The sequence below is a fragment of the Haliaeetus leucocephalus genome, unplaced genomic scaffold, assembly GCF_000737465.1.
Source record: "Haliaeetus leucocephalus isolate CR32 unplaced genomic scaffold, Haliaeetus_leucocephalus-4.0 Scaffold273, whole genome shotgun sequence".
In the NCBI taxonomy this organism is placed as follows: Eukaryota; Metazoa; Chordata; class Aves; order Accipitriformes; family Accipitridae; genus Haliaeetus; species Haliaeetus leucocephalus.
This window is the reverse complement of record NW_010972709.1, coordinates 583,306-590,058: the sequence shown is the minus strand read 5'-3', so window position 1 is coordinate 590,058 and position 6,753 is coordinate 583,306.

Sequence of the window (6,753 nt, the reverse complement as noted above, 5' to 3'; positions counted from 1 at the left end):
CAGCCCGGTACGGCTCGGCCGGGTGCCTGCGGGGAGCGGTGCCGGGGGCGCGGTGCCCGGAGCAGCGCCCACCCCACTCCCCCCCCCCCGTTTCCCCCCCCCGGGCGTGCGGGAAGCGAGGCCGGTGGATGCACCTCGCCCCCCCCAGCCAGGGAAAAGAAATGATTTGTGGGGCAATAAGATGAGCGGTTAATTAGGAGCATTACTCAGGCTCCTGCACCCTCGGCCGGCTCCCCACAGGGCTCCTGCTGCAGCCCTGGGAGGGGGACAGGAGGTGGCCCCCCCGGCCAGGCAAGGGCCAGGGCCTGTCTGGGGGTGGTTTTGTGCTTTTATTTAAAGGTTAAGGGAAGACCAAGGGTGCAATCCCCCGTGTGTATCAGGGATCGCCACCCCAGACCGTGCGAGATTCACCTTAAAATGAAAAACGCAGAGCTGGGGGTGGCGCGGGCTCACACCCACCCTCAGGGCCCGGCCGGAGCGTTGCTGGTCGCAGCACAGCCAGGCAGGGAGATCCCACCAGCAACCCTCCCAGCGGGAGCAAGGGCTGTTCCGCACAACCACGCTGCCAGGCTGGGAACGGCAAACCTGCTCCTGCCACAAAAAGCATTTAATATAACAGGCAAGATCCCAGTCTCCCTTCAGCTGTACAACTCTAGAGGCCAAACCCACTGACAGCACCCGCCTTTCCCCAAACCTGTGCCTTGCAGCAGATCAGAACCATGGCACTGTGACCTATAGGATTTATACACCTATTTTGAAAAGTCTAAAAATGTAAAAAGGAGACCGAAGGCAGTATATCTCCACCTAAACGCCAAGCTTCATCGCTGGAGGGAAGGTACAGGTGCAGACTTCACTCGCACGATATTATCTGTGCACTACATAGCAAACTGAAGGATATTTGCTCTCTAGATAAACAGTAAAAATCAGATTATTTCAGGTGTTTTCTGCCATGAGATGACAGATGCTTGCTACAAAGAGATTCTTTAAATTGGACTTGAAAATACAAACTGTATTTCTTCGCCCTTCCCTCAGCAGGGATTCCTCCAGCAGAAAGCGCAGGAGTTTTTCCCATTACCGCCCTGTGAGGCAGGGTCCCCTGGCTCGGCCGGGAAGATCCCCACACACAACTGCAGGAGCTGCACTGCCTCATACCTGTGTTACAAATCAATAGTTTTTTAAAAGTTCTACCTGCTGCAGTGTTTTCCACATGTCAGAATAGAGCCCAGAGCATTGATCTCTGCCCAAGTTCATTACTTACTCTGGAGTTAAAAGTGGGGGGAAGGAGGGAGGAAGGACTCTGGGCTTCCCGAAGGAAAGCTCCCTCGATGGTGGAGCACGGTCCCCCTGGCCGGGAGCTGGCGAGCAAATACGGCTGCCCCTGGAGAGCGGCTCTGGGCTGGATCCTGAGCAAAGGAAAAGCGCCGGATCACCCAGAGCCACATGTGGAGGCAAAAGACCCGTGCACCAAAATATGGGGCTCAGGTACAGGGTCAAGCGCAACAGGAAAAAGCAGCGAAGGCCAAGCACGAGCGAGCCCCGCGGTTCGGGCAGTCCAGTCTCGTGGCTGCTGCATGGCCCGGGGTCCCTCCTCTGCCACTGGCCGGCGAGGGGACCAGAATGAACCCACGCTGAAACGGCATCTACAAAGGGAGCCCCCTCAGAGCTGACACCCCCACTTTGCAAAGAACCCACCCATGGGTGCAGCCAGAGCGGGAGCCAGGGATGTCACCCAGCGGGGCCCGTCCCTCCCGGGCAGGGGTCCCCGTCCCAGGCCCAGCTCCCGCACCCCCAGCACGAGGGGCGGCACAGCCCCCCCCAGCCGGCTGGGACAGTGGGTGCTGAGGCTGCATGACTGCACCTCAAGGGCTGGAACCTGCCAGGATCTTCCAGTGTATCATCAGAGATATTTAAATCATGCCACAAGGAAGCAAAGAGAGCATAAATTCCTCTTGGAGCTGGGAACACCTCCAGATGCAGAGCCTGAATTAAGTCCCATGTCCAGCTGATTTTCTGCCACCGCAGCAGGATGACAAACGGACAAACGGTCTGTGCAGGGGCCCAGCAGACGGGGAAGAGCCAAGCATCTGCACGTCTCGGGCACACTTGGAAGGTTTCATTTTCCTCCTCAATTTTAATTCATCAGTGAAAAGGCCCAGAGCAGATGTTGTCTGCTGTTGCAGCCATGCAGCCCTGATGAACCCCTGGGTATCTGACAGGGATAGGAGGGAAGGTCGCTCGCACACACAAGTGAGAGCAGAGCCAGCGGCTCCCGGACAAGATAGACACCGGCACTCGCTGCGTAACGAGGTCCCTTATCTGCACGCTCGCTATTGCTCTGAAATAGCTGGCACCTCCCTTGCAGGGCTCCTGTTCCAGCCGAACGTGCCCAGGGACTCACTCTCAAGGATGAAACGTTCCTTATCTCCGTTAGCGCCAGGTTTTCTGCCTACCATTTAATTTTGCATCTGCCATCAGTTCTGCTCAGGGTGGGCATCTGCGAGAGGGGGGAGTCCAGTGGCTGTTGCCACGCGACGACACCACAAAGTCCCCGGCGGCACCACGTCCACCGCGATCGCAGCTCGTGAGGTTCGCATGCGTGTTTTCCCTGGGATGCCCATCTGCTGGGTGGCAAAGGCGAGCCTGCGGAGCTGGAGGTTGCAGTGAAGCTCTGAAGAGCTGGATTAGAGGTTGGGGGGGCCCAGCCATACCAGCGGCACCTCCCGGGGGATCGCCCTGACTGAGGTCCCAGGAGGACCCAGACCCTATGAGGCAGCCGGGAGGATCCGCTCACCACGGCCGGGGCGCAGAGACCATCCCCTGGTGACACATCCCCGGCCCAGCACTCCCCAGGGACACCCAGAACCAAACCAAGACGGGTCAGTCCTTCCTGCTGGCAACCGAGTGCTGCTCACGCTCGTTCTGACACAATCCAAGCCCTGTGTTTTCTTTCGACAGCAGAGCTACCCAACAACTCCATCTTCAGCTTAAGGCATCCAGGGAAGAAAAAAAAAACCCCAAAAGCCCCACAGCTGCTGAGGCGCTGGGGGTTGCCTCATGCATTATTTTGAAATTCACCTTTCTAAGGGTTGGTGCGGGGGCACCCCGAGGCTCAGCACCCCCTGCTCTGGGGCACAGCAGCAGGTTTGCTCTCTGGTCCTCGCTGCCTGCCGGCCCTGCCTGCCCTGCCCGCAGCTGCTCTCGCCCCCGACGCTCCCCCCGAGGCAGGCGGTCCTGCATCCCCACAGCCCCACGAGCTGCAGGGCCGGGCACGGAGCTCTCCCGAGGTCCATGAGCCAACGCTCAAATCCGCGACTGCCTGAGAGAGTGAATTGGGTTGTTCATCTCTCTGACGGGCAGAATAAGCACCCTCCACATTGATACCGAGCTCATTTCTGATACTTGTTTAGAGACTTGACAATCCCTGTATAAAAGGATTTCCTTCCACAGCTGAAGTTTGACATTCTTGCATTATTAGATTATTTGCAAAGGTCTGCGTGTGCTGGAGGAAAACAATGCTACCGACATCCAACATTACAACCTTCTCCTCCACAAATCATCCCGGGCGCAGTGAGCCACGGAGACAGCGTCTATTTGAAACCCCCCCGATGTAGAGAAGCAGCCAGGGGCGGCAGTGGGGTGGGAGCTCAGGCGAGCAAACACAACCCAACCACACCATAACAACAAAAAGTAATAATTAAAAAAAAACCAACTCAAGTGGGCAGGCAGGCCTGGGAGAGGGTTTCGGGTAGAGGGAATCCTGCTCCAGACACACCAGCTGCTGGGTTCAGACCCCAGAACCACCACGGGCTCCTCACGCCGCTACTGGCACAGCCCTTTCCAGCGGCATGACCCGGCTGGGAGAGCACCAGGGCCTCACGGATGGGGCATGGAAGTGCAGGGGCTCCGTCCCCCTGCCCGGCTCGGGGACAGCCGCAGCGCCGCGACCCTGGCCCCCCGCCCTGGGGAACCCTGGGGGTCCCGGCACGGCGCAGGGGAAGGTGGTGGGAACCTCCACCCAGCGCGTAGGGGCTTTGGGAGTCACGGGTCTCTGCCCAGAGCAGCCGCCATGCAGGGAATGTTATCCAAAGCATAAAATTCAGAAGAAAATTACTTCTTCAGAGAACGATTCATACCCACTTCCAGACCATTAACTCCTTCCTCCTTTGCAGAACCCACTGGAGAGAAGTGCTGTCACAGGTGTCAATCATTTTGGCAACAGTTCCCTCTTTTCAAATCACTGTCTTAAGGACCAAAAAGATCAAAATAACCACCCCTTCCCCCTCCAGATTATTTACTGCCATATAAGAAAAGCCTTCCCTGAAACCCAGGGGTCTTAAAAGAAGAAAATTATTAAAAAAAAATTTAAAAAATCAATAGTTTAAGTGACTTATTTGTGCTGTTGAAGGTTTGTTTCCCAATTTTGACAGTGTCTCTTTGTATTTAGTGCAGCCTGGGTCTCTCTACCAGGATGTCAAGATATATTCCTCAGTCACGATTTGCACTCATTTCTCCCCATTTAGAGAGGCTCAGCTGGGAGCGGAGCTGAAGATGGATTCAGACATGTGTCGAGGACGGTGCCCGTCTCCTGCGGCCGCGGGGAAGCACCGCCAGCTCCTGCTGCTCCTGGCGGGAGGAAACCAGCATTTCTGCAGCTGGGATCCGACGCCTTCCCTGCTGCCGTCTGCCGCCTGCGCTGGGGCTCCCACCCCATAACCCACCACAGGGCCGGTGTAACCATCCCTCTGCCACCTTCTTCCCGCACCGGCTTCCCCAGGATTCGTCCCAGCCCCAGCAGAGCCCAGACCAGCCCCGGACTGGGCAAACCCCACTGGGGTGAGCGCCGGCAGGGAGCACAGAGGGAACCCATGGCCCTGCAAACCGGGGACGGCATCTCCCCCGTCCCTTGCTGCTCTCCTGCTTTCCAAATCCTGCGCTGGTGCTCAGCAGCCTCGTGCACCCAGTACCCAACCTGGATCAGTGCCCTTGCACAGCCCAGATGCCCAGGTGATGGGCTTACATCCCCTCCTGCAGCAGCCGCTGCCCGCAGCCGGCCTCAGGCTTCCCCAGGGGAGCAGAGCCCCCGACACGGCGTCCCAGGGCTCCACTGCAGAAGGAAGGGGGAGCGTGGGGCAACGCGGGGGCGAAGGGTGACAGTCCTGCTGCGGAACACCCTCCCCTCTCCTTTCTCTCAGAGTGCAAGTTTCCTACCTCCCCATCACCAGAGTGCCTCATCAATCATGTTCCCTCTAATTAACTTCTAATTTACCTCTTTAGTCAAATCTGTTTACAATCAGAGACAAGAAAACACGACCCAACGAGAGGCGCGATGAAGATTGGTCTCTCTCCCCGCACGCTCCGCTGCCTCCGTGCCGCAGCCCGGCCCGGCACCCAGAGCACGGGCAGCAGCTCTGCCTGTCCCCGCAGAGCAGGCAGAGCGCAGGCAGCACCGGGCGCATCAGCTCCGTGTCCTGCCCGAAACCCATGCCGGGTTCGTTCGAAACTCCGGCCTCTGCTCCTGCTCCCCGGCGTGGCGCCGCACCGGCCATCCCTGCCTTGGGAAGGTTTTAGCATCTCCCTGTACGCGAGATCTCCCACCACCTCCGAGCCCCTGGGGCCGCCCCGTCTTCCACCCAGCGCCGCCGGCACACGGGGATCGACGTGCCGAGGGCTCGCAGCGGAACCAAAGCTGCCTGGCTCCCGTCACCTCGAGAGATGCTCCCGCCGTTGCCTCCAGCAGCTCGAAGCCCGGCGGGTGCTGCCTGGGTCTGCGCCGTTCCCTCGCCCCACTCCCAAAAACCACATTTAGCCCAAACGCCAACAGTGATGCTGCTGCCCCTGACCTTTAACCCAGGGCCAAAAAAATCAGAAGGGGTTAAACCAGGGAACAAACCCCAATGTCCACAACCTACAAATGCTTCATTAAGAAAAATCTGTTATTAGCTCAACCTTTTAATCCTCCCCCAATTACAATAACGACATTCTCCACAGCTGCTAAGACTCATGGCGCCCGTCCTCATACCTCCAAGGCTTTTCTGTGCTGCTCAACATTACAGCAAAAATGAGCTGGCCTGCAGCGGCACATTAAGCTGAATAATTATCTTAATTAATAACAGCAGGCCCAGGTGGGCATCCAGCCCATCCCAAGGACCAAGGCAGAGGATCCGGCATCTCCCGGCAGCAAGGCCTGCGGTCGGGGCGCAGGTGCGTGGCGGAGCCGGGTGCCGAAGGGTCCCCGGACCACAGGAGAGGCACAAAGCAACATCCCTGCCCCAGGCACCGCACTGATAAAATCTGCTCTTGAGAGCACAGCTCAGCTCCCACAGGCCCAAACCAAGATCACGATTTATTGTTCATCACCCTCTTTCAGTGCATCTCCCTCTCCTCACCAAATTTCATTATTTATCTGCTGAAAATATTTATGGAGCAGGGATTTCTCCAGGCACAGGCATTACAAGCGGCAATGTAAGCCCAGAGGCCAACCCATGGATCAGGACGGTCCCGGGAGCGGGGGGAGCGCAGGCAGCAGTGGGGGGGTCCGACCTCCTGTCTGTGCCGGGGTGCTGGAGAGCAAGACCCTGATGCAGCACCCCGGGTCTCCAACACCCAGCAGGCCTTGGTGATGCTAAATGGTTTTTTTTGTGCTTTACCAGGGTTTTGTATAAGATAACGGGTTTTATACATCCCAGACCGGGCAGGGAGCTGCTTCCAGTCCCTCTGGCACACTGGGACCACCAGGCAGAGGATCCTAACTTC